The sequence below is a fragment of the Parasteatoda tepidariorum genome, chromosome 2 (genome assembly GCF_982258835.1).
Source record: "Parasteatoda tepidariorum strain Cologne lab strain chromosome 2, Ptep-v5.0, whole genome shotgun sequence".
Classification (NCBI taxonomy): Eukaryota; Metazoa; Arthropoda; class Arachnida; order Araneae; family Theridiidae; genus Parasteatoda; species Parasteatoda tepidariorum.
Genome location: NC_141756.1, coordinates 31,793,307 through 31,817,778, shown reverse-complemented (window position 1 = coordinate 31,817,778; position 24,472 = coordinate 31,793,307). Strand labels below are relative to the sequence as shown.

Below are 24,472 nucleotides of genomic sequence, written 5' to 3'. Positions count from 1 at the left end.
TTTTTTTAATCTATATTTTTTTACCTTAATCAACAACCACATCTGATTTTCACTTACACCCCTATCATTCAACACCTTCCAATATTCCTTCCTTCACCCCTGCTTGAGAGTGGATTCATTCACAGGTGTGAATAGTCAAAGCGAGAGTAGCGCCACCCTTCGGTGCGGAGGAATACATGAGCGGGAGGAAAGAGCGGCAGTTCGATTTTAGGTATTCCCTGCTGCTGACGACTGAGATCAAAACGTGATCTGTGGAAGGATGCGGGGTGGCCGGCCACGCGCGCTTCTAGGATAAGTCCTTTACCTTTTTTTTTAATATATTTTTATGTGCCCGTAATTTTTTTTATTGTTGTATAATTTTGGTATGACGTAACTAAAGAGAAATGATTATTTTTAAATAACCTGTCGAACTGAAATGTAAATTATGTAGCAGTGAAGCAACTCATTTTTAAATTGTAAACTTATTTGAATTATGATTAAGTTCTTTGAATAAAAATATTTAGTCTGGATTAATGATGCTGTTGGATGTGAATCCTTAAAATTTAATTTGCTTTTATCTTCCAGATCACCAAGATTATTATTACTGTAAATTTAAATGTGCTAATAGTTTTAAATTAACTTAAATTACTTCTACTTGTTATATCTGATAAATTTTGTTAGTTAAAGTTAAATGTTCTCACAACGCAATTATTTTTTTTTTAAAAATCATTCTTGATTCCTTAAATCTACTTTTTTTTTCTCTATTCAAAAATAGGATATAACAAATTGGTGCCGTTGACCAGCGGCCACGTGTTAATGCTTAAGATTAAAAAATTAACTTGCTGGTCGTTAACTTTAATTAATATGAAATTAATAATGCTAAATTTAATTGTGATTACCAAAAATAATTTTTAATAATATATATAGTATATATATGAATGATTGCTTAAATCTTGATTAAATTAATTTTTATTACTGCTACATGATCGCGTTATTATTGTCGAAGCACTACATCTGCGTATGCTTCATTTTTACTCTCTTGTTATTGTTAAGGATTATTGTATTTAATTGTATAATTGTGTTCATTTTCTGAGAATTGAATAGAATCTTAACTCCTCATAATCTTAGTCAATCACGTGTACTTTTAGGTTTAGGGTTAAAAACTATATCCCAACTTGTTTTATATATTTTGTGTAGTAGGAATGTTTTTAGATTTTCATGAGATATTTGAGTTTTTACAAGAAAACATGGATTGCACGTGTTATAAATTGATAGGGTTAATTATTGAATGTAATAGATAAACGTCATCTGTAATATCAATCAGGATTTTATTTTATGTTTAATATAGTCACAAATATTAAAGCCTTTGATTTTATTTTAAGTTTATGTAAATTTTTGGCGCGTTTCAGGTGTAGGAAATTTCTTATAAATTTTATTAGTTAAGCCTTTTATCGAAAATGGCAGAACCTCGGTCAGACACTTCGTCTTCGGATCCTGCTGCAGCAAACAGAATTGATATTATTCCTGTGGTCAAAAGCCACACGATCTCAGAATTTTTACCCGTTATCCCTAATTTTGATGGGAATTCGAGTTTTTCCAGATTTTTCGACAAATTCAATTCCATTGCAGAATACTGCAACTGGGATGCAAATGATAAAATTTTAGCACTATCTTTACGCCTCACTGGCGAAGCACAAGAATTTATAAACACACAACGAAATTTAAAACAAGCGAAAGATTTTGATTTAATAGTTAATTCTTTAAGGGATAGGTTTGAGACGAAGTCAAACATGGCTTCAAATATCACTAAACTTACACAGGCATATCAACTGCCGTGCGAAAATGCCAGGCAATTTTTTAGCCGCTTAGAAGGTATATCATACAACTGTGTACCGAATAATAATAGTACTGAATTTGAGGATTATCGACAACAACTCTTGTTGTCAGCTGCTAAACAGGGTCTGAGGGTGGAGTTACTGAGAGGAATTGCCTCAACAGCTTTAAACAGCTATAATGAATTTAAGAAGCATGCACTAACATTCGAAGAAAATTTTAAGGTCATTGAACCGCTAGAGCTAGCAGCTACTATACAAGCTAAAGCAGGAGAAAAATCAGATAACAAAATAGATAGTCTTACTGATAAAATTGAACAGCTTACTGTAAAATTAAATGATATGCAAATTCAACTAAATGCACAGAGCATTCATTCAAATAAAGAAAATTCACACAGGACGCGAAATGTTAATAATCATCTTCAGGCTCAGTCAAAGAAAAAATGCTTTAAGTGTAACAAATTAGGCCACATAGCTAAATATTGCCGAATTCCATTTTGTAACTTCTGTAACCGTAGCGGACATTCATTGGATAATTGTTTTAAAAAGAATAAAGGGTTAAACTAATTGGGGGAGAGACCGCTGCACCACCTGTCTCTGTTGGTATCCCCGATGTGGTGTTTAAAGATTATCAGAATTTAAATCAAGATATAAAAAGGAGTACACTTTCGGTTGAAAGCCCAGAGTTTGTCCCCAGCCTTAACAATTATAAAAACCTTCCCATTATAGGAGTAAATATTAAAAATTTAAATTATTTTGCTCTCTTAGACACTGGATCTACTGTAAATTTAATCTCCGAACACATTTTAGACGAATTAAGTTTGACTAGTAAACAAAAGAATTGTAGAGTGGAGGTACAGAATTTCAATGGAGGTCGTGTAAGCATAAACAAATCAATAAATTTGAGTTTCAAAATCGATACTAGTAGATTTTCGGCAGATTTTTTTGTCCTACCTAAACTTTCTAGAGATTATGATATGATATTGGGTTTTCCCTATTTAAGTAAAAATAAACTGATATTAGATTGTAAAAACAAAATTTTGAAAAACGATGAGCTTAATGTGAATCTAATGTATGCAAATTCTAATGATACCTGTAATGCTTGCAAGTCAGAGGAGGGAATTCCTTTTTATGCAAATAAGAAAATAATTGTACCCCCTTTCTCGCAGTTAGCAGTTCCTGTTCGTTCTAAAAACAAATTAATTAAACATACTGAACAAATACTTCTTTTGCCCAACAAAAATATAGACAATCTTTTAATTGCAAGGACTGTTTCCTTGGCTTCTGATAAACTATTTATAAATGTCATGAATGTAGGTGAAACCCCTATCCATATTAATAAAAACGCGTCTCTTGTTAAAATGGAATGTTTGTTTGTATCAAATAAAGAAAAATGTAATAGCATTGACACAGCTCAACTTGGAGAGGATTTTGAGTGTTGGGGTGGAAATTTTCAGCTTGATCATTTAGATGCTGAACAAAGGGATAGATTGTTGGAATTTTTAAAAGTTTACAAGGATGTTTTTGCTCACTCGGTCACAGATTTATCTGAGGGATGTGAAACGCTGTTACACAAAGTTGATTTGTCAGATGACATTCCTGTCAGGCAACGTCACTATAAAGTACCACACCATCTAAAACAAGAACTTGATAGACAAATTAATGAATTGCTTGATATTGGTATAATTAGCCCAAGTGATTCACCATATGCAGCCCCCGTGGTTTTAGTGAAGAAAAAAGATCAATCATACCGCTTATGCACCGATTTCAGGAAATTAAATTTAAAAACCTTACCCGATTCGTTTCCCATACCCTGCATTACTGATTTGGTGGATAATCTGGCTGACGCAACGTTATTTAGCTCATTAGATTTATGCAGTGGGTTTTTTCAAATGAAAATTCATCCTAGTGACAGATATAAGACCGCTTTTGCCACCGAGCACGGTCTCTACGAATGGAATAGGGTACCCTTTGGGTTAAAAAACTCCCCAAACAGCTTCCAACGATTAATGTCTTTAATTTTATCAGGTTTAAAACCCTTACAAATAGCCGTATATTTGGATGACATTATAATAGCCTCGAAAACTGAAGAAGAACATTACAATAAATTGCAACTAGTCTTTGAACGCCTTCGCCAGCACAAATTGAAACTAAAGCCGTCAAAGTGCTCATTTCTAAAAACAAAAATAAAATATTTAGGCTTCTTAGTAACCGAAGGTAAAGTTTTTCCTGATAAAGACAATATTAGTGCAGTAGAAAAATTTAAAACTCCCAAAAACTCTGATCAGGTTAGGTCCTTCATTGGAGTTACCGGTTTTTACCGCAGATTCATAGAAAACTATGCAAAAATTGCATTGCCATTAACTAAACTAACTAAAAAGAATTGTAAATTTCAGTGGACTCCGGAAACACAATCCGCGTTTGATAAATTAAAAACTGTTTTAACACAACAGCCTTGTTTAAGTTTGCCAAATTTCCAGAAACCATTTACAATATTTACTGACGCATCTAAATATGCGTTAGGCGCCGTTCTGTGTCAGGAAGATGAACATCAATTTTTCCATCCCGTCGCATATGCCAGTAGGAAACTTAAAAATCCCGAAATAAACTATTCGACAGTTGAGAAAGAGATGTTAGGTGTCGTTTTTGGTGTTACCCATTTTAAACAGTATTTATATGGAAAACATTTCACGGTATACTGTGACCAAGCTAGTTTGTCCTACGCTTTAAATGTAAAAGACCCTACATCTAGAATTGCGAGGTGGGTGATGACCTTACAACAGTTTGACTATAAAATTATTCACAAACCAGGAAAATCCAATCTGACCGCAGATTACTTATCTCGATATGTAGAAAATACTAATAATATTGTTAGCACTCAATTTTCCCCAGCATTGTTAGAAAGATTGAAGATCCATCAAAAACAGGATCCACATTGTATTAAAATTCTTAAATTAATAGAAACTGGTAGTAATATTTTGTCAGAGATGCCAGTAATTTACTTCCTTAAAGATGATACCCTATGTTGTACCCCTAAAAATGGAAAAAGTCAAAGCATTGATAAATTAGTTCTTCCCTTAACCTTAGTAACAGAAGTGTTAAATTTATGTCATAATTCACCCACTACTGCTCACCAGGGATTTACAAAAACCTTGAAACGAGTAAAATCGTCCTTTTATTGGCCCCAAATGTACAAACATATTTTGAACCATGTAAAAACTTGCAATTCTTGTATTGGAAAAAAAGCCCACAAACCTAACAGGTTAGCCCCTTTGCAGAGAATACCAGTTACAACTAAACCTATAGAATGTATAGCAATCGATGCTTTAGGCCCTCTCCCTACAACTTACTCGGGCAATAGATTTATCTTAGTAATGAGTGATTATTTCACCCGTTACCCGGAAGCATTTGCGACTTCCGATATAAAATCTGACACAGTGGCACGTAGTTTGGAAGAATTTATTTCTCGTCATGGTGTTCCATCTAAAATCATTTCCGATCGTGGATCCAGCTTTTTATCGAAGGCAATAGTTCAGGTATATGACTATCTAGGCATTAAAAAACATTCCACTACCAGCTACCACCCACAGAGTGATGGTGTAGTCGAGCGCTTAAATGGGACGCTAATTAATTCACTCAGCCACCTTGTCAATAAAACACATAATGACTGGGATAGACACTTACCTTTCGCCCTAATGGCTCATCGTAGTGCTATCCATTCTTCTACAGGCTATTCCCCAGCATCCTTACTGTATGGTCGTGAAATAGAACTTCCTAAGGATATCTTAACCAATGATACGAAATTTACTTATGCTGACCACCATGAATATGCATATGATTTGTCACTAAGGTTGAAAAATTCATTTCAATATGCCAAAGAAAGCTTAGAGCTGTCTGCTTCCAAACAAGAAAAAAGGCGGGACAAAATCAGCAAAATAAAGGATATCCAGGTGGGCGATATTGTATATGTGTACACTCCTCAACTGTCACAAGGGTTAACAAAAAAATTTGCTAAGCCCAATAAAGGTCCGTTTAGGGTTAAAAGTCAAAGATCACCTGTAAATTTTGAAATTGAGGATGTTTGTGACACCAATAGGACACAGATGGTGCACGTAGATCGCTTAGCGAAAATACCAGAGAAAATTGTATTCCCTAACCTTTGTGATACAAATGCAAACAAACAAGACACTGATAATTCTAATAAAACGACAACTAATAGAAATAACACCCATAACTATAATCTCAGACATAGAAAGTAAATGTGACTTTGTTTTTATATTTCTATGATATTTCTAACTTTTATATAAAATTTTATGTATGTTTTCAATGTATTATCGTCGCAAATATATCTAAGGATATTTTGTCAAGTTTTTATTCTGTGAGTGAAACTCACAAAAGTTATGATCAATTTTGACATGAATTGTATAAGTTTTTTTTCCTAAAATCCTTGGCAAGAGAGTAAATTATAAATTTCTTTTTGGTCATTTAAATTTTTCAATGTTTTTGTGATTTTGAGAATTGGGTTGTTTGGGGATATAGATGGTAGGAAGTGCAACTATGGATTAATAATTACCTGCTAAGACGTTTCAACTAAATAGACTGTTAAGCGTATTTAACAATATGTAACTGTTGGACATTACCTGCTAAGACGTTTCAACTAAATAGACTGTTAAGCGTATTTAACAATATGTAACTGTTGGACATTACCTGCTAAGACGTTTCAACTAAATAGACTGTTAGGCGTATTTAACAATATGTAACTGTTGGACATTTCACTGTGTTCAAAGTGTGTGTTTGGAAGTACAAAATGTCTCATCAGAGAAACAGAACTAAAATCACGTTAGTCTCCATAAGCAACGTACACTCCATAAGCAACGATGGTTACTACGCAAGAAACGTTACTGCCTGGGGCAGCAAAAGGGCCCTTTGCCGTTCCTGGTCGGTAGATGATTTTCTGCTAAGTCATATCGTGTCGAAAAGTGACAGTCATGAATGAGAGTTCTATCCAAGTGAGAGTACTATTGAAGTGAGAGTACATGTATCGAAAAGTGCCATGTGATCAGCTAGCTAAGACATGGAATGTGATAAAAGACAGAGTATACCGATGGGAGGCTTCTGAAGGAAAAACTCCTAACACACACAAGAATACACATCACGAGCAACAAAATCTTTCCTCTGGACTTACTGCAGAAAGTCTATTGTGAAGCTTTGAATTATGTTGAACTGTGTTGATTGGTTCAAGGAACCGAAGATGCCCCTGTAACTTTTAGACCTTTAAACAACTCGATTCTCAAATACACACCGTCATGATATTCCATTGAATCATTTATGTTTAGGTTTAGTTCAAATAAGTAATAATCAAAAAAAAAAAAAAAAAAAAAAAAAAAAAAAAAAAAAAAATTCTTTGAATTTTTTTTTTCTCCTTACCGGGATGGAATGTTATGATGGTGTGTTTAAGTTATTTTTGTTAGTTATTTATGGGCACAATTTTATTTAATTCTTTTTGGGCACCGCGTTTTAATTTAAATAATCTCATTTTTTTTTAATCTATATTTTTTTACCTTAATCAACAACCACATCTGATTTTCACTTACACCCCTATCATTCAACACCTTCCAATATTCCTTCCTTCACCCCTGCTTGAGAGTGGATTCATTCACAGGTGTGAATAGTCAAAGCGAGAGTAGCGCCACCCTTCGGTGCGGAGGAATACATGAGCGGGAGGAAAGAGCGGCAGTTCGATTTTAGGTATTCCCTGCTGCTGACGACTGAGATCAAAACGTGATCTGTGGAAGGATGCGGGGTGGCCGGCCACGCGCGCTTCTAGGATAAGTCCTTTACCTTTTTTTTTAATATATTTTTATGTGCCCGTAATTTTTTTTATTGTTGTATAATTTTGGTATGACGTAACTAAAGAGAAATGATTATTTTTAAATAACCTGTCGAACTGAAATGTAAATTATGTAGCAGTGAAGCAACTCATTTTTAAATTGTAAACTTATTTGAATTATGATTAAGTTCTTTGAATAAAAATATTTAGTCTGGATTAATGATGCTGTTGGATGTGAATCCTTAAAATTTAATTTGCTTTTATCTTCCAGATCACCAAGATTATTATTACTGTAAATTTAAATGTGCTAATAGTTTTAAATTAACTTAAATTACTTCTACTTGTTATATCTGATAAATTTTGTTAGTTAAAGTTAAATGTTCTCACAACGCAATTATTTTTTTTTTAAAAATCATTCTTGATTCCTTAAATCTACTTTTTTTTTCTCTATTCAAAAATAGGATATAACACCTCTATGAAATATCAATTTGCAGCTTTCACAACGTGTTAGATGTAATTACAGAACACCCTGTATGATATACAGTATTTTACGTGATTATTAATTAGGTAATTTTCACAATCAAATTTAAATTTTAATAAGATAAATAGCTTTTCTAATACCTAAAATTTAAAAATATCATTTTTTAACTTCTTGTAATTACTACGTCTCTTCAAAATTATGTTGAAAAATTATGATGTTAAGAATGATATAAAATGTTTCATACCTTTTAAAATACACTTCTTTTTATAATCATTAATGAATAAAATACAAATAATCTTTAATTCTTAAAGGAACTTCAACATTAGTTTTGGACAAATAAATTTTACTGTAATGTGAAAATATTTTTAAATTCTTGAATTTAACTTCATAGATACGACGGAAATGCGAATTGCCATAGCATTTGTGCTCATATTTTCGACCGCTCTTTAAAATGAGCTATTGTAAAAAGTTGCATAGATTTTACGAAAAAAAGAACAACTTAGTGTTCAAACGATATTGAGGAGCATTTAGAATGTCGAAGGCACTCTGGAAAAAAAAAAAAATAAAATTCTGCTGCTTTTATCCTTGTGTTTCATACTAGGTTTATCAGGCATGTTGCAAATATTGATGAGCTTTCTTTAATATCATTGATGTTTGGAACAGTGTAGTCGATTCTGGTAATGCTGTCATTAAACTATAACTGAAATTTCATCTAGAAAGAGTCAGTCCAGTTTGAGCTTTATCCTAAGCACACTTCTCTTCAAATACAATTAATCCATATATAAAACGTAGCAAATCAAAATTGAAACATTATTTATTGATTACCAGTTAACCTCACTATTTTCCTTAGTAATAAGCAATGAAAACTCACCACTCATGCTCTAAGGAAAATCTTTTTCAATGGTGCATTAGAGTTCAAACAGCGATTTTACAAATAAACAATTAAAAATAAATAATAAAAAGTACTGTTAAATTAATGGGGTATGCCTTTTTATTCTATGCATGAATCATGGGGATAAGTATAGGCTTACTGTTTGCGGGTTGCAGCCCAAGGATAGTCAAAGGGTCATCTAAGAAATGACAAAAATAAATAAAATAAAAAAAGCTATATTCAATAATTTTTTTGAAAAAAATGTCAAAATTCCAAAACTGCTAAACAGTATGAGAAAGAGCCTTAGTGCAGATTATACATAAAAGGCCAATTCTATACATGCAAATAAAATAAAAATTATATATATATATTTTTTTCATGAGTAAAAAATTAACTAAATATTTAACAAATCTCATTTTCTGTATTAAATTTATGAAAATTTATTTTAGCCATGATAAAAAAATGAAAAAAAAAAAATTATATATGTGTAACATGTTATGAAAAAATGAAACTTTACTTTACTTGTAGCTTTTTTTAAGACTATGTACAAAAGCAGCTTCTTTTTTATATTAGGTTTTATTTCATACCAAACTTTGAGTACATTAACATTGATACAAATGGTAAATAAATTAAGAATTAAATATACTTTTTATGACCATTTAAACTGTAGTTGATTTAGACTAAGAAGAAATAATACACTTCTCCATTTGATTACAAAACAAGAAATTATTATTTTAGGCTATAAAGTAGCAGTAACCATGTAAGCATAAACAAATACTGTTAATTCAAATAATAAAAAACAATTTAATTCTATTTACTTAAGCTGATTTGAAATGAGATCCACAATCCCTTAAGATGTTCTTTGGTCTCCTTATGTTTCTAAACAAAGCATAAAAAATAAATGCCCTTTTAACATAAAACGATAGTTGTACTGTAAAAAAAATTTCTTCCTTCATGTTTCAGCATTCATACATAACTTTTTCAGAAAAAAAAAATCTATATATATATATATATATATATATATATATATATATATATATATATATATGCTAGCAACATTTAGACCAATTTAAATTAGATATTCATTCAACACAAAACAATCCTATAAAAAATTTTAAAAAAAACTTTGATGAAATAAAAATTAGAGTAAATTATTTACACTTTTTAATATTGTGTTCAATAAACAAATTTTGTGTATTATAAAATCATATTATGATTGTGAGAAATAGAGACACTTTTTTGAAAAGCCACACAATCTCCGGTACACAAAAAAATATATGAAAACAGACACGAAAGCCACACATCAATTAAAACGAAAATGTATTAAAATTCATCTGAAAGTAAGATCCAGTCAGTGGTGTTACATCCTTTAGAACTGCTCTTAGAAGATATTAGAGGGTATGTTGTAATTTTGCAGTACAGCCAATGGTGGATACGATGTATTTTAGATGTAAATATAAACTACGAAGAAGTTAAGATACGTTTTCTACAGCCTCATGGACCCTCACTGTCATACTCGTACCCACAGAAGCCTTTGATATTGAAAGTAAATAAATCACAGATCATTTAGAAGGTTGAAGTAGTACTAACAACAACAGGTTAAGATTTTTTCATACCGTCTAATGAGATAAAAATAATTAACAAAAAAATAGCACTACATCATTCCTAACTATTTCATAAAATTTTATAATGCTTATATGTTTAAAAAATTACTAATTCTGTTCATAACATATTGTAACAGAGTTAATAATCATAATTTAAAAAAATATTTTCTATGAAATAAATGTTATTCATATCTTGTAACTATTTCACATATTTTTTGCATATCAAAAGGTAAACCATTTTTTAATAAGAAAAATATAATACACTTGCTAAAAATAAAAATGTTATTTTCGATACATTTTAGGAGACAAAAGTATGGGATAAATACTACTTTTGGTATGAATGATGATTGATTTATATATTGGTTTAAGAATTTTAGGCTTTTTTCTCAGTTTTCCATGTATATTGTATGAAATGTCTTAAAGGGGAAAAAAGTTGTACAGCATACCACTTTCAATTAATAAAAATTTTGGTTTGCAATAATTAATGTTTTTTTTTTTTTTTTAAATTTCTATGCTACAAATTTGAAAGGTGTAGAAGAATGTTGTAGTTAAAAAAAAATATTTCTTTCATAATTCTTTGAGACCACATATCACAGGTCAAATCAGGTTGCTTTGAAAGTTGACCTAGCCTCAGAAAGTCATATAAGGTATCAAATGAAAGGTTTATTGCAATGGTGTTTCAAATCTTTTTTTAAACACCATTTACTTTCTTCTAAAGTAAAAAAAAAGTAACTTATAAAATAAAAGTTCTTAAAGTAACTTTTTTTAAGTAAAAAAAAAAATACAGTTATTTATATGTATGCAAGTTAGTGGTTTTTTCAGTGAAAATGGTATTTTTTCAAGTGTTTATAACTTGGACAAATTTCAAATTAAAAACTGTTCGAATTGTTTACTTTATCATGTGTGCATGTTCCACCAAATTTCATTAAAATAGTAGGGGGGTCAGTTCAAAAGTGATTGATATATTGTTCAATGACTCATTATGAAATTTTTCCTTTGCTAATATTTCTTTCTACTTATTATATAAATATAATTCAAATTTTAAAGGATCTTTTTGATTGATAGTTTCTAAATCAAAAAATAAAAAATTTTACTCTTATATGCTTCAAATATAGATTTTTATATATTTATTATTTGATTGTTACAAAATTGTTTTTCTAATAAAGCAGTGGTAAGTTTAAAAAAAGCAACATTTTTATACTGCCACTTGATGCACATTTGACCTAACTCTTAATACACAGCAGTAAATAATATGTAATCAAAAATCTAATCTATCATCATGAAAGTAAGTAGTCAACTATTCGAAAATATATTTCATGTAACATGAATTTTTTTCATTTCCAATATTATTGTTATTTCCACAGAATTTTTATCATTTCAATATTATTGCTTATCATGATGTGCTTAGATTCACAAATATATTATTACTTTTCATTACTTCCAAATAAATATATAATAATTGATAACCACATAAAAATTTTACCGATAATTTTTCTCTTGCCATAGTTTTATTAACTAGCGATAATTTTATTTTATTAAAACTGCGGGTTACAAATTCATTTATAAAATGTTAGAAGTAGAAACACTTTTAATGTCGAATAAACATAATATATAAACACTTAAACATCAATTTGAACTTTACTCCAGAATTATTTTTTATGTTACAATTATAATGCTTAATAATTAAGTACAAATGTTAGGAAATATGCATAGGATGATTAGACATTACATGGCATAATTATTCTCTTAATTTAGATCCGAATTTTCTTTTCCTTACAACAGAATGTAAGAAAATTATATAAATATTGCAGCTAAGCTTTTATAAGAGAATACTTAATTTAAAAGTATTAAGAGCAAAGTATTAAGAACATACTCTTAATATCAAAATGACATACTTTTATTTAAAAACAAATAATAAACATAGCAAAGAAAACATTCATTTTTATTGTTACATTTATAAATATCTAAAAATTCGAAAACATTTTCGCCTAATATCTTTTTTAAACACAAATCTCCTCTTTTCCAGTGTCTGTTTACGAAATAAATGTAAACACAATCCATCAATGAACCAATTGTTTCATCACACCAAATACGAGATTACGCGAGAACACAGACAGGCGTGCACAAAATTATTGAAATTTTTATTTTAATTCACAATAAACGCGATAACTTCCCAAATTCTTGCAACCATGAGTGATAGTCAACAGCCAATCACAATGCGAAAAGCCCATTGATCCGACGTTATCATTTCCTTGTTGCCATTCTGTAGTAGAAACTATGGTTTAAAATTAGTTACCAATTCCTTAAAAGATAGAGACCCGACACATCACTGGTCTCTATTTTTTTTTATTTGATTTTCATAAATTGTTATGATAAATAATAACATTCTGTCACTGTGCCAGAAAAATCTGATCACATTTTTTTTAAAGATTTATAATTTGTAAATTTTAAATGAAAAAATTAATGTATTTTAAAAAATTGATTTTTATATTGTTCTGAAATTCAAATACTTGAAATAAAAAAAAAAAAAAAAACAATTTAAGTGCTTATTAAAAATATATAAAAAATATAAAATAACTAAAAAAATTAATAAAATGATTAAAATAAAATAGAACAGTTTTATAAGCAATCTAAGCTGCCCAAAGCATTTAATTTCATGATGAACAATAAATTGGAAAATGTTAATAATTGCTGAGATAGAGTCTCATAATTGCCTGTTAGCGTTCAGTTAGTTAGTTATTAAAACTTATTCATGATATTCATTTGTGCGTAATCTAAATTCTAATTATTTTCATTCAAAAAGTCTTTCAAAATATAATTTTATTCCTGTATTTAAATTACAAGTAACTTTGATATTTGGGTTGCCTACAAAAATTCAAAAAAGTACAAAAAAAATTTAGAGCATTTCACAGCATTTACTATTTATCAAAGATGATAAAAAAAATTATTGATTATTAAAAAATAATTTTATTGCGATAATCAACATTAAGCTGGAAACCTATTACTATTAAGCAATTTAAAAGACTTTTTCGTGGTTTTCCTTCGCATGTAACACAAATTTGATTACTTTAACTTAATCTTCATTAAAATAAATTATTCTTATAACTTTCATGAATTTGATTGTATTCTGATACTTAAATTGTTAATTACTTTGATCTCTGAATTGGATTAAGCATAATAAGGGTGTTTCATTACATTCACAAAATAAAAAAGCTCACACTTTGATTTCTGGGTTGAGTTAATAAGAAGAGCTTTTCGTTCTGTTCAGAAAGATGGTACCCTATCTATTAAGGATAATAATAATGAAAAAATGTTTATTTATAATTTTACTCCTATACTTAAATTGCAAATTATTTTATTTTATATACCAATAGCAGCAATCTGAAAAACATTTTTGTCTGTTTTTCATAGCGTATAACGCGAAATTTGATAATTTTAATTTCAATTTAATCTTGATTATAATTAATTATTTTTACAACTTAATTGTTTATTAACTTAATTATTTATTAACTTAATTATTTTAACTTAATTAATTAAAATTAATTTATTAATTAATTTATCAATTAATTAAAATAATTAATTAACTTAATTATTTTAACTTAACTATAATTTATTTATAACTTAATTATTTTTATAAACATAATTATTTTTATAACGTAAATATGGTTTTATTCCGATACTAAAATAGCGAGTTACTTTGATTTTCGGTTAAAAACTACAAAAATTTGAAGAACATCTCGTTATAGTCACAAAGAAGTCTCTCAAAGATGCTGAAAAATGATTCATTATAAAAAAAATTCATTGCGATTACTGAACTTCTAAATGGAATCAAGCCATCTGAAAGATATTTTCGTGGTTTCCCTTCACGTATAATGCAAAATATGATTGTTTTCTCAAATTTTTATTCAAGCAAGGAAGAAAAATATTTATACCATTATTAACCACTCCAAAAACCAGAGTAAATGCTTTATTATAAAACTGATGCGTCCAGAATTTGGAATTATGATGAACTTGCCTGTATATTTTGATTCAATAAATTGATTTATTTTCTGCTTCCCTTCTTACCATTATTTTTTTTTTTTTTAAGTGAAAAATGATTCTTCTACATTACTGTTAGAAAATTTGACGGTTCATCAGGTTGTCTTTTGTCAACATCTGAAAATAAAATTCGAGCAAATAGTATTGTATTTGTAATGGCGAAAATATCCAAATGATAAAATAAACATGAACTTTTTTTACATTGTTAAAATTAAAAAACTTAAGTACTCGGGTTCCTATGATTTTATTATTTTACTAATAACTTATTCTAGTATGTTATATTGAAATATCTGATATATGTTATATTGAAATATCTGATATATGTATTATGATTTTATTATTTTACTAATAACTTATTCTAGTATGTTATATTGAAATATCTGATATATGTTATATTGAAATATCTGATATATGTATTTTGAAATATCTGATATATGTATATTGAAATATCTGGAGAAAAAAAAATTTCTAACCAAATGTTCTTTGAGTCAGGAAGAGACAAAAAATACCTGTTGATTTTTTTGAAATATACTTTCTATCACAAACGCCTTAAAACTTTGTTATCGATAAAAATAATTTCAGATGATTTTAATCCTTCATCTCTTATTAACCTCGTTATATCATGCTTTTGATCAAAGTTCAGCAGCGTGTCTGCGTTCTTTCTCTCCTAAATATTAATTTGATCCCTACACACGTTTTTTATTCCATTACTTATAAGGATTCGTAAAATATATATTAACGGCCCGGATTAGAGAACAACTGAATTATCTTCTTCAAAAATGGCAGTTATTTAATTTAAATTTGATACTTTTGCGTGTGATCATATCTCAGTGTCAACCATATCGGTGTCACGTATCAATGACATCCAATAAAAATCTAACTGTCAATGAACTTATTAACTGAGGTGAAGGGATTAATTGAATGCTTAATAAAATAAGAGCTTTCTTTGATGATATGTTTTTTAAATTAGTGGTGAAATCGTCTAATAATTATTTTTAAAAATCGTTGCAAGAAAGGTTTGCAAGGGTATTTTTTTTTCAGACTCATGCGAGTTAATTCAAATCAAATAAATATATTATATGTACTCTCTTTTTCTTTCTTCCGGATTCTAACGAATTAAAGAGTATTCATACTTATCAAGGTATTTTACAACAAAGTGCTAACATAGTACAAAGGTAAATATAGTATTGATTTCTGTGCATAGATTTTTTTTTCCTTCTATATTTGCTTTCGGAAATTTAGCTGTATAATATTTTATACCCAGTTATGTAATTCTGTTGCGATCGTAATTTTTCTTAGAAAATTATTATTTAGATGATTAGTTGAATATTCATAAAGTACGTTAAGAAGAGGTTTGAAAAAAAAAGTAATCAATATCATGCGTAAATACTTTGGGTTTTTTTCCTTCTTTTTTTAATAATGTGTTACGTTTTCTTTTTTTAAATCATTCATTGCCACTTATTTAATTTAATTACATATAATTTCAAGATAAAAACATATCTCAGTTTTTACATAAGCATGTGAAAATCTAATATTTCATGCAGTCTTTCTGGTGGTTTGTGTTAGAGTGATAAATATTTGTTTCAAAACTATAATGTATGTTTCCGCAACTCTATCTCAGTACTATGACCCTTAGCAGTGAGTTCATTAACTAACATTATATTCAAATGTTCTGTAAATGAAATGAATATAATAATTTTAAAATCTAATATTTCATGCAGTCTTTCTGGTGGTTTGTGTCAGAGTGATAAATATTTGTTTCAAAACTATAATGTATGTTTCCGCAACTTTATCTCAGTACTATGACACTTAACAGTGAGTTCATTAACTAATATTATATTCAAATGATCTGTAAATGAAATGAATATAAGTATATTGATTATCACTAAATGTCAAGTTTACTACTATGGATTGCAAATTCATTCAATTTCTTCTATTCTTTATGTAAGTCAATTTCATGAAATTTTGAGAAATTTTTTGTACTATTTAGAGATAAAAGAATTCTTTGCATGCATTCTGAGATGTATAAAGCAAGATTTTAGAAATGTTTAATTAATTTTTTTTAAGTACTTTGAAAACTCTGGTATTTGATAACTCCTTTAATATTTACGCGATTTCGTTATAAATTTGTTATATAGATAACTATTAATCTAACTAGGTAATAACTATTGTTATTTTAATTAAGTAAAGTTAATAAACTGTATACGATTGGAACAATCATTTGAGCAAAGCACAAAACGGGAATAAATTTAACTATTATAGGTTATATTCTCTAAAGAATAACTACCTCGTTTTTTTCCCACAAAAAATTTACTGAATTTAAAAAAAAAAATTTTTTTTTAAGAAAATAAGATCAATGCAGAAAAGATTATATAGACAATATATAATTGATTTTATTTTGAACTAATATTTATCTAACATATAAATTTTATTTAGATATAAAAAAAAAGTTATAAGGATAGAATATCTCTTTCTAAAATTAGATATTCATGTAAATAAACTATTTCAGCTTAAAAATTGGCGTTTAACTTCTAAATTGAGTTAATATAAATGAACACATTAAGTTATATTTTTTAATCAAAGTAAAATAATATGTTTCTTAAAATTCAAGCAAATCTTTTTCGTGTATTATATGACCAAGTTTAATCATAATGCAAAACTGAAAATGTGTTTCTCTCATTATAAATATGTAAAGTCACACTTTAGGGCCAAATTAAATACTAAATAAAGAAATTAAAATCATTTTTTCTTTTTTAATTGTGTTGTTGTGTCTTTCTGTTTTGTGCATATTCCATATAAATAAGAAAAGATTGGTTGCAGATAAGACATTAATGTATAATTTATTCAAAATAATTCATAAAGTAATCAAGAAGGATAAAATAAAATTATCAAGATCTCTGGAGAAGTTTAATTTTTATTACAGCATTGATTGTTATACCATGTGTTCATTTATTAGTTCAATAATGGATCAGTAAAAACTTATTGCAACATTTCACATATTTCAATAGCAGTTTTGACAACTGTAGAGATTTCTTTCCTCTACTATGTTAAATATAAGTTTAATCTGCGTAATTTAATCTACACAAATAATCAAATGAAGGCTATTAAATCAATTAACCAGTATGTTTTGGAAAGCTAATTATATTGCTTTAAATTCTGATTTTAATTATAAAATCAGAATGTGAGATATATAACTTGCAACATTTTAATATTTCAACAGATTTTTTCTGACAAAATTGTTATAAGTCGGAACAAATTAGATTTGACAATAAAATTCAGTATCATCCTCTTACATGTCATATTTTGCTGGCATTTCAGTATTTCTTTTTCTCTTTGAAAGATAGAACAAGTTTATGTTACATTGGAAGTAAGATAATTTTCAATTTTTTATAGGTTCGAAGTATATTAAAAACGAAAAATAGGTAATGGTTGTAAATAAGTTTTTGCTAATTTGGTTGGCTATAGTAATGGAGATAAACTATCCTGTTCAGTTCTTGCTAAATAGCCATCTAGGTCCTTAAGAAGTTAAACATGTGGCAGCAAAACTAAAAAGAAGTATTTTATTATGTGTATATTCACCACAACATTCAATATTTAATTTCAAAAACTTGCAAATTCGTGGTAACGAAATGTGTGATTTTTCAAATTCTAATTTTAACTTTATAATTACGACACTAATGCTACAGTTTTCTTAATTTATTAAGGACAATATAAGTCCTGTTAAAATATTAAGATACAGACTACTACAAGCATAAAAACTTAATTTTTCTAAATGAAATTTCAAATTTAAGAAAATAAATAAAAAGAGTTTCAAATCTTTGAAAAAATTAAAATTCGCCAAAAATTGACGTCTATGTCCTGAAGGTTCTAGTAAATTGCAGAGTAAATTTTACTTAGAGTTTTTCGTTGAGTTTTGCCGTTGTAGATTATTTAGAGATTTGCAAGTTTTTATTGGAGTTTTACTAATTTTAATTGAATTTAATTTTAGTAGAGAAAATAATGTTCCACTGCTCATACATTCTAAAAGAAAAAATAGTGGCACTATATAAAAATGGAAAATCCATCACAGAAATTAGTTGGGTATTGAATATGCCGTATTATACAGCTAGAACATGGCATTTGAGGCAAATAAATTGTATTTTTAAGTTGAAAATTCGTAATTTAAAGATATATATTTCGAAATAAATTCCTTATTACTTAAGTGTATTAAATTGTAATCAGCATCTGATTTTATTTTTAAATTTTTCATGTATTGTTGCAAAAAAAAATTAGTTTCTCAAAACTATTTGCATTATTAACTCTTTAAACGAACCCTCTATTTTTTTGTAAATTTATGTTAAACTACATTTCAGATTTTTTTGTAAAATAAAAGTTCATGGAGCCTATTATTTTTTATAGTTTGCTTAAAAGTAATTTGGTTTTTAAGACCTATGATGAGTTGTAAAATTTTACCTACAGTAAAGTATTGACCATTCAGTACTTATAAAAAACCGAATTAAAATTATGAATAATTTATAAACAAACGGATAAATATCCAAATATGCAAAAAAAAATTTTTTTTATTCAGAGAAAGTACGTTTCTGTGTCCGATTTCGAAACTTAATAGTTAGCACTAAATAATTTTCATATATGAGGTCACCCTCAGGAACCATTAAGATTGACACTTAGTATGTGAAAATCAGATCATTAGAACGAAAGTTATTGAGGGTGGTTATGAGGGAAAGTTATTATTATTATAATAATTTTTTTTTTGGTCCACTGTACAATGCTAACATGAATTCGCAGATATTCAATTGTTAATAGTTTTAGTAGTTCCTGTACTTAAGTGAAAAAAGAAATATTTCTTAAAAATGTGTTTTCTTTCTCACAAAAGAGAGAATAAAATTGCCTAAATATAGAAAATCGTTAAGTTGTAGCAAAATACGAGGATTTTCTTTTGAGAAACAGTAGAGTATGATGGGAGTAGTGAGGTAAGAGATTTTTCTATATTCCTCCCACACATCGAATATGCTATCAATTTAAGAGTAATTGTCTCTAATACTGGAAGTAGATTAATATCGTACTTGAGAGCTATGAAGACTTCGTAGTTCATTTTGTTATTTATTTTGTTTCATGAAATTTCTTCAATATTTTTTTAGATAAATAGTAATTTTTCTCCCTATTAATTTCAACAAAATTTTAAAATCACAAAAATTTCGGGACATCTATGGAAATGTTTAATAATTAAGAATACTTTCTTTATCTTATTTTTTTAAAGGAAATTAAGGATTACTTTGAGCCCTGATTATGTACTACTATAAAGCAGTTACATGTTTTGGTGCATGAAATGTTCTGTTATAATTTAATTTTCATAGTGTATTTCAATTATGATTACTTTTATAAAACTTAATTTAATTAGTTATGAAGTTAAGCTTTTAAGTATATTTAGAAAAATTCAATTTATGTTTAAAAGTAGTATTCCTCTTCATTTTATAAATTTTTTTTTAGTAAACACAAAGAGAAAAAAAAAAGGAAGAGAGAGAGACTAAGTCAGTAGAAAAATCATTTATTTATTATAAAATGAAAACAATTTAGACATACATTTGGATCAAAAATACCACAGCTACCTACATTATAAGAAAAATCCAGTACATTTTACAAATTAAATAAATAAAATTTTTAAGTCTATGAACAAAATGTAAAATTCTTCTTTTACAGGAGCTCTTTAAAAGCAGTTAAGATAAATAAAATACCAAAAGTAATACTTTTCGATGTGAGTGACAGTCATACATTTCATTCATAATTCTAAATATTTATTAGGCGCCTATTTAACTTTTGAAAGTTTTAGATTACAAGATATAAATATGATAGGCATGCTACAAAAATTTGAAAACAAAATGAGAAAAATTTGACAACAGTTTAGAACAATCATGTTTGAAATTACAAAAGTGATGGTATTTCTTTTTAATGTTAAGACACTTTATGTAATAAAATGAAACAAAACATTCTAAAATACTATTTATATTGCAATACCAGAGCCATTATAGGGGTAGAGGAAAACAGAGCCATATGACTAGATCTCAATGATTTTACACTGAGATCAGGGTAAACCCGAAAAAAAAATTGTTTTTTTTTTTCATTGCTTTTTATAACAAATCAACTCTAGTTATTAAGTTTATAATAGAATAATATTTATATTTCCATCACTTCTATATTCTGCGCTTTAAAATTTTTAAATTAACTTTTTTAAAAACATTTATTATTAGAAGAGAGAGATAATGTACTAAGGTATTGAGTTAATCAATCACAATATAAAAAAAAGGATGATATAAAAAAATGCTACTATATACTTTATTAACTCAAATTTACCCAAGTACTATTAACTATATCATTAAAACAAATTAAAATGTTCAAAACATTATTTTAATCAACATTACTTTCAAGTAGTCAAAATGTATACTAGTCCAATCAGCTTTCTTCATAACATTCATTTGGGTCACCTAGAAATATCTATTTCTGTACTGAGGGACCAAAACTGGATTTTCAACAAGACTGACCTGGCAGTCGTAACAATACTCAGGTCAGAACTGTGAAAAATTCAGTCAATGCAGGAGCCTTATTTCCACATGTAACTGATGATGATGACAACCTAGAACAAAACTAAAAGCATTGCAACTGAATATACATAACATGAAGCACAATTTGTGTTACAATACAACTTGTGCTTTTCAATATTATTCTAAATTTTAAAAATATCACTTATAGTAGTAATGTTATCATAGCAGCATCAAACAAATAATAAAATATGTAAACAGAGAACTTTAACACATGTAAACTAAGTTTTAAAACCAACAATATAATAAAATGGGAATCAATATTTTTATTTGAATACCATTTAAGCATATTCATGCAAAAAAAGTTGATAATTTTATTGGGTATTTTAAAATCACGGTGCAAAATATTATTAATTTAACCTTTTCCTCATACGAAATTTAAAAGTGGTTTCCTTCCAACCTTGTATTATTAAAGTTATAACTCATTTGTCACTCCTTTTTCCTTTCAAATAACATTCAAGAAAATTCAATACACAGAAGTAATTTAACAAATTACACATAACTCCCACTTCAGACATACAGGCACACTGAGGTTGTTGAAGGAGCTTTAAAATAATGCGTTTTATGAGTTGATAAGAAAGTCAACCTATAACAAAACAACACATCATTACATTACAATTGTTACATATTTGTGCTTCCTATCAACCATCAAAATTTTATTCTACTCCTTTCGTATTATTCCAAACTATAATATCAATTTTCAAAATGTCACTTATAGTAATGTTTAATAAGCAGAATCTCACAAATAATAAGAAATGTAAACTATATATAATATATTAACTCTAATTTACCCTAGTACTATTAACTACATCATTAAAACAAATTAAAATGTATACTAATCCAATCAGTTTTCTTCATAACATTCATTTGGTTCACCTAGATTTCTATTTCTGTAGGTACTGAAGGATCAAAACTGGATTTTCAACAAGACTGACCTGGTAGTCGTGACAATACTCAGGTCAGAACTGTGAGAAATTCAGTAAATGCAGGAGCCTTATTTCCATATGTAACTGATGATGATAACAACCTAGAACTAAACTAGAAGCATTGCAACTGAATATACAAATCACGAAGCACAATTTGTGTTACAATACAACTTGTGCTTTTCAATATTATTCTAAATTTTAAAAAAATCATTTATAGTAGTAATGTAATCATAGAAGTATCAAACAAATAATAAAATATGTAAACAGAGAACTTTAACACATGTAAACTAATTTTTAAAACCAACAATGAAAAAAATGTGAATCAATATTTTTATTTTAATACCACTAAAGCATATTCATACAAGAAAAGTTGATAATTTTAATGCGTACCTTAAAATCACGGTGCAAAATATTATTAATTTAACCTTTTACTCATAAGAAACAAAAAAGTGGTGTCCATCCAACCTTGTTTTATTACAGTTATAACTTATTTGTCATTCATATTTCCTTTCAAATAATATTCAATACACACACAAAAATAATCTTTATAATTAACAACAAAAATTCTTGCTTTAAATAAAAACACAGATCCGACAATAATGCTAAGAAAAGTGATGAAAATGATACCTGCAATATGCAATGCTAGCCAGTAAAAATGTCGACACCAAGAGCTATTTTATATTAATTCAGCAAGCGCTGCAATACTAATGTCCAGTATCTAGAAATCACTTTGCATGAATAAAAATATTGTAGTAAAAAATATGTATTTCCTAGCGTATTCGTTACATCTTTCCAGCTCAAACATTTTCGCCATTTTCAATCACGTTCAAAAAGCGGGCATCCAAGCAGTTGGCGATAGATTTCGTTTGGCAATCACCCATTTCACCAGATCGCCAAAGTTTAGGGTTATAAGAGGGCGGTCAGCCAAGACAGTGCGATAACAACACACTTCGTTTCATGTTTATTTGTTGCAGGTTCGCAGAAATCCCTCAAGGCATGTTTTCAAGCATGCGCAGTATACTAATCATAATGAGTAACGCCTCCTCCCTGTCCTTCTTACAGACGTCTACAGAACAGAAAATGGCGCGCTCATTTCCAGAATCAAAGCTCATTTCAAATCAAAGCTTATCAAGAAATAATAAAAGATTATTAAAAGGGTATGTAATTATATTTTATTCGAAGTATTGATTTTCTGCCTTTTCATTAGAAATATGTATTTCCTTAATTGTTGAATGATCATCTTTTTTAATTAATTAATGAACGTTGAATAAATAAAAAGCTTTGCAAGAATCTATGTTCAGTTTCTTTCCTATTTTCTTTATTTGATGTTAAATGTACAATGTAATGACTGGTGATTAAGACGTTAAAATGCAAAAATTGCGAACAGAAATCCGAATAAATTATTTATAGTTTGTAAGTGCAAATATATTTATACAATCCTTAGTATTTAACGATCATTCAATGTAAAGAAAAGGCAGCATTTCATGTATTGAATAAAATATATTTACTGCTCATAATAAGATCTCTTTTGTTCACTCGTTTTTCATTGACTCAAGAGTCTTCACATGATTATTTAATAAAAAATACAAAAGAAATATTTCATAATCATAACAAAATGTGACCCAAGCATACTCGTGATACAATTGGTGTGACTAATATAAAGCATGTTTCCTTAATTAGACTAAGCAATAATGTAAAATTTGAGGCACTTATTTATTGAGTGTAGGTAAATTTTCCGTCATGTTTGAGGGGAGTATGAGTTCATGACAAAGTAATGAATTTAAAAAGTTTGGGCCAATATTTTTAACTTCAATGCGAAATAGAATAGACTTGATTAAAATCATCGACAAAATAAGGAAATTTTTGCATTAAATTGACTAACATAATTCGAATTAATTAGCACATAATTTTTGTATTCTTTTCCCAAACTCAATGTATTTAATTACAAATTTACACAAATCATTTTAAAAATTTCTTATATTTCAATAACGCCTCTGTAGATGGCACCACCACCACTATCTTTCTATCTAAACTTTTTTTTAACTGATGCTTCCCTTCCCTTCACCAACGTTTTGAGAAAGGATACGCATGAACGAAAAACTTACAAAATAGGCTGTTTACTCGACAGCTGGTAGCAATAAATTATGAAAGATAAGATGATTGAGAGGATCCTAAATATTTCAGATTAGAGTTAAAAAAATAAAACTTATAAGCATTCAAAAATGAAAAGTATTTAGGTGCACCTAAAAAAAGCAATCACAGGACGTAGCATAAATAATTTATGTAGTTTCATTATAAATATGTTTTGTGATAAAAAT

The 24,472-nt window shown here is 28.1% G+C and overlaps 1 protein-coding gene and 1 long non-coding RNA gene across 2 annotated transcripts in view; both read right to left on the bottom strand.

Annotated features, from left to right (window-relative positions):
* The window catches only part of LOC107443221 (uncharacterized), an 89,861-nt gene that overhangs the window by 43,619 nt on the left and 21,770 nt on the right, over positions 1 to 24,472 (bottom strand). The gene's annotated exons all lie outside the window — the stretch shown is intronic.
* Positions 22,204 to 23,081, bottom strand: LOC147814911 (uncharacterized). The gene is made up of 2 exons (XR_015431333.1): positions 22,782 to 23,081; positions 22,204 to 22,255 (listed from the first exon to the last, which is right to left on the bottom strand). It is a non-coding gene; the product is annotated as an uncharacterized LOC147814911 (long non-coding RNA).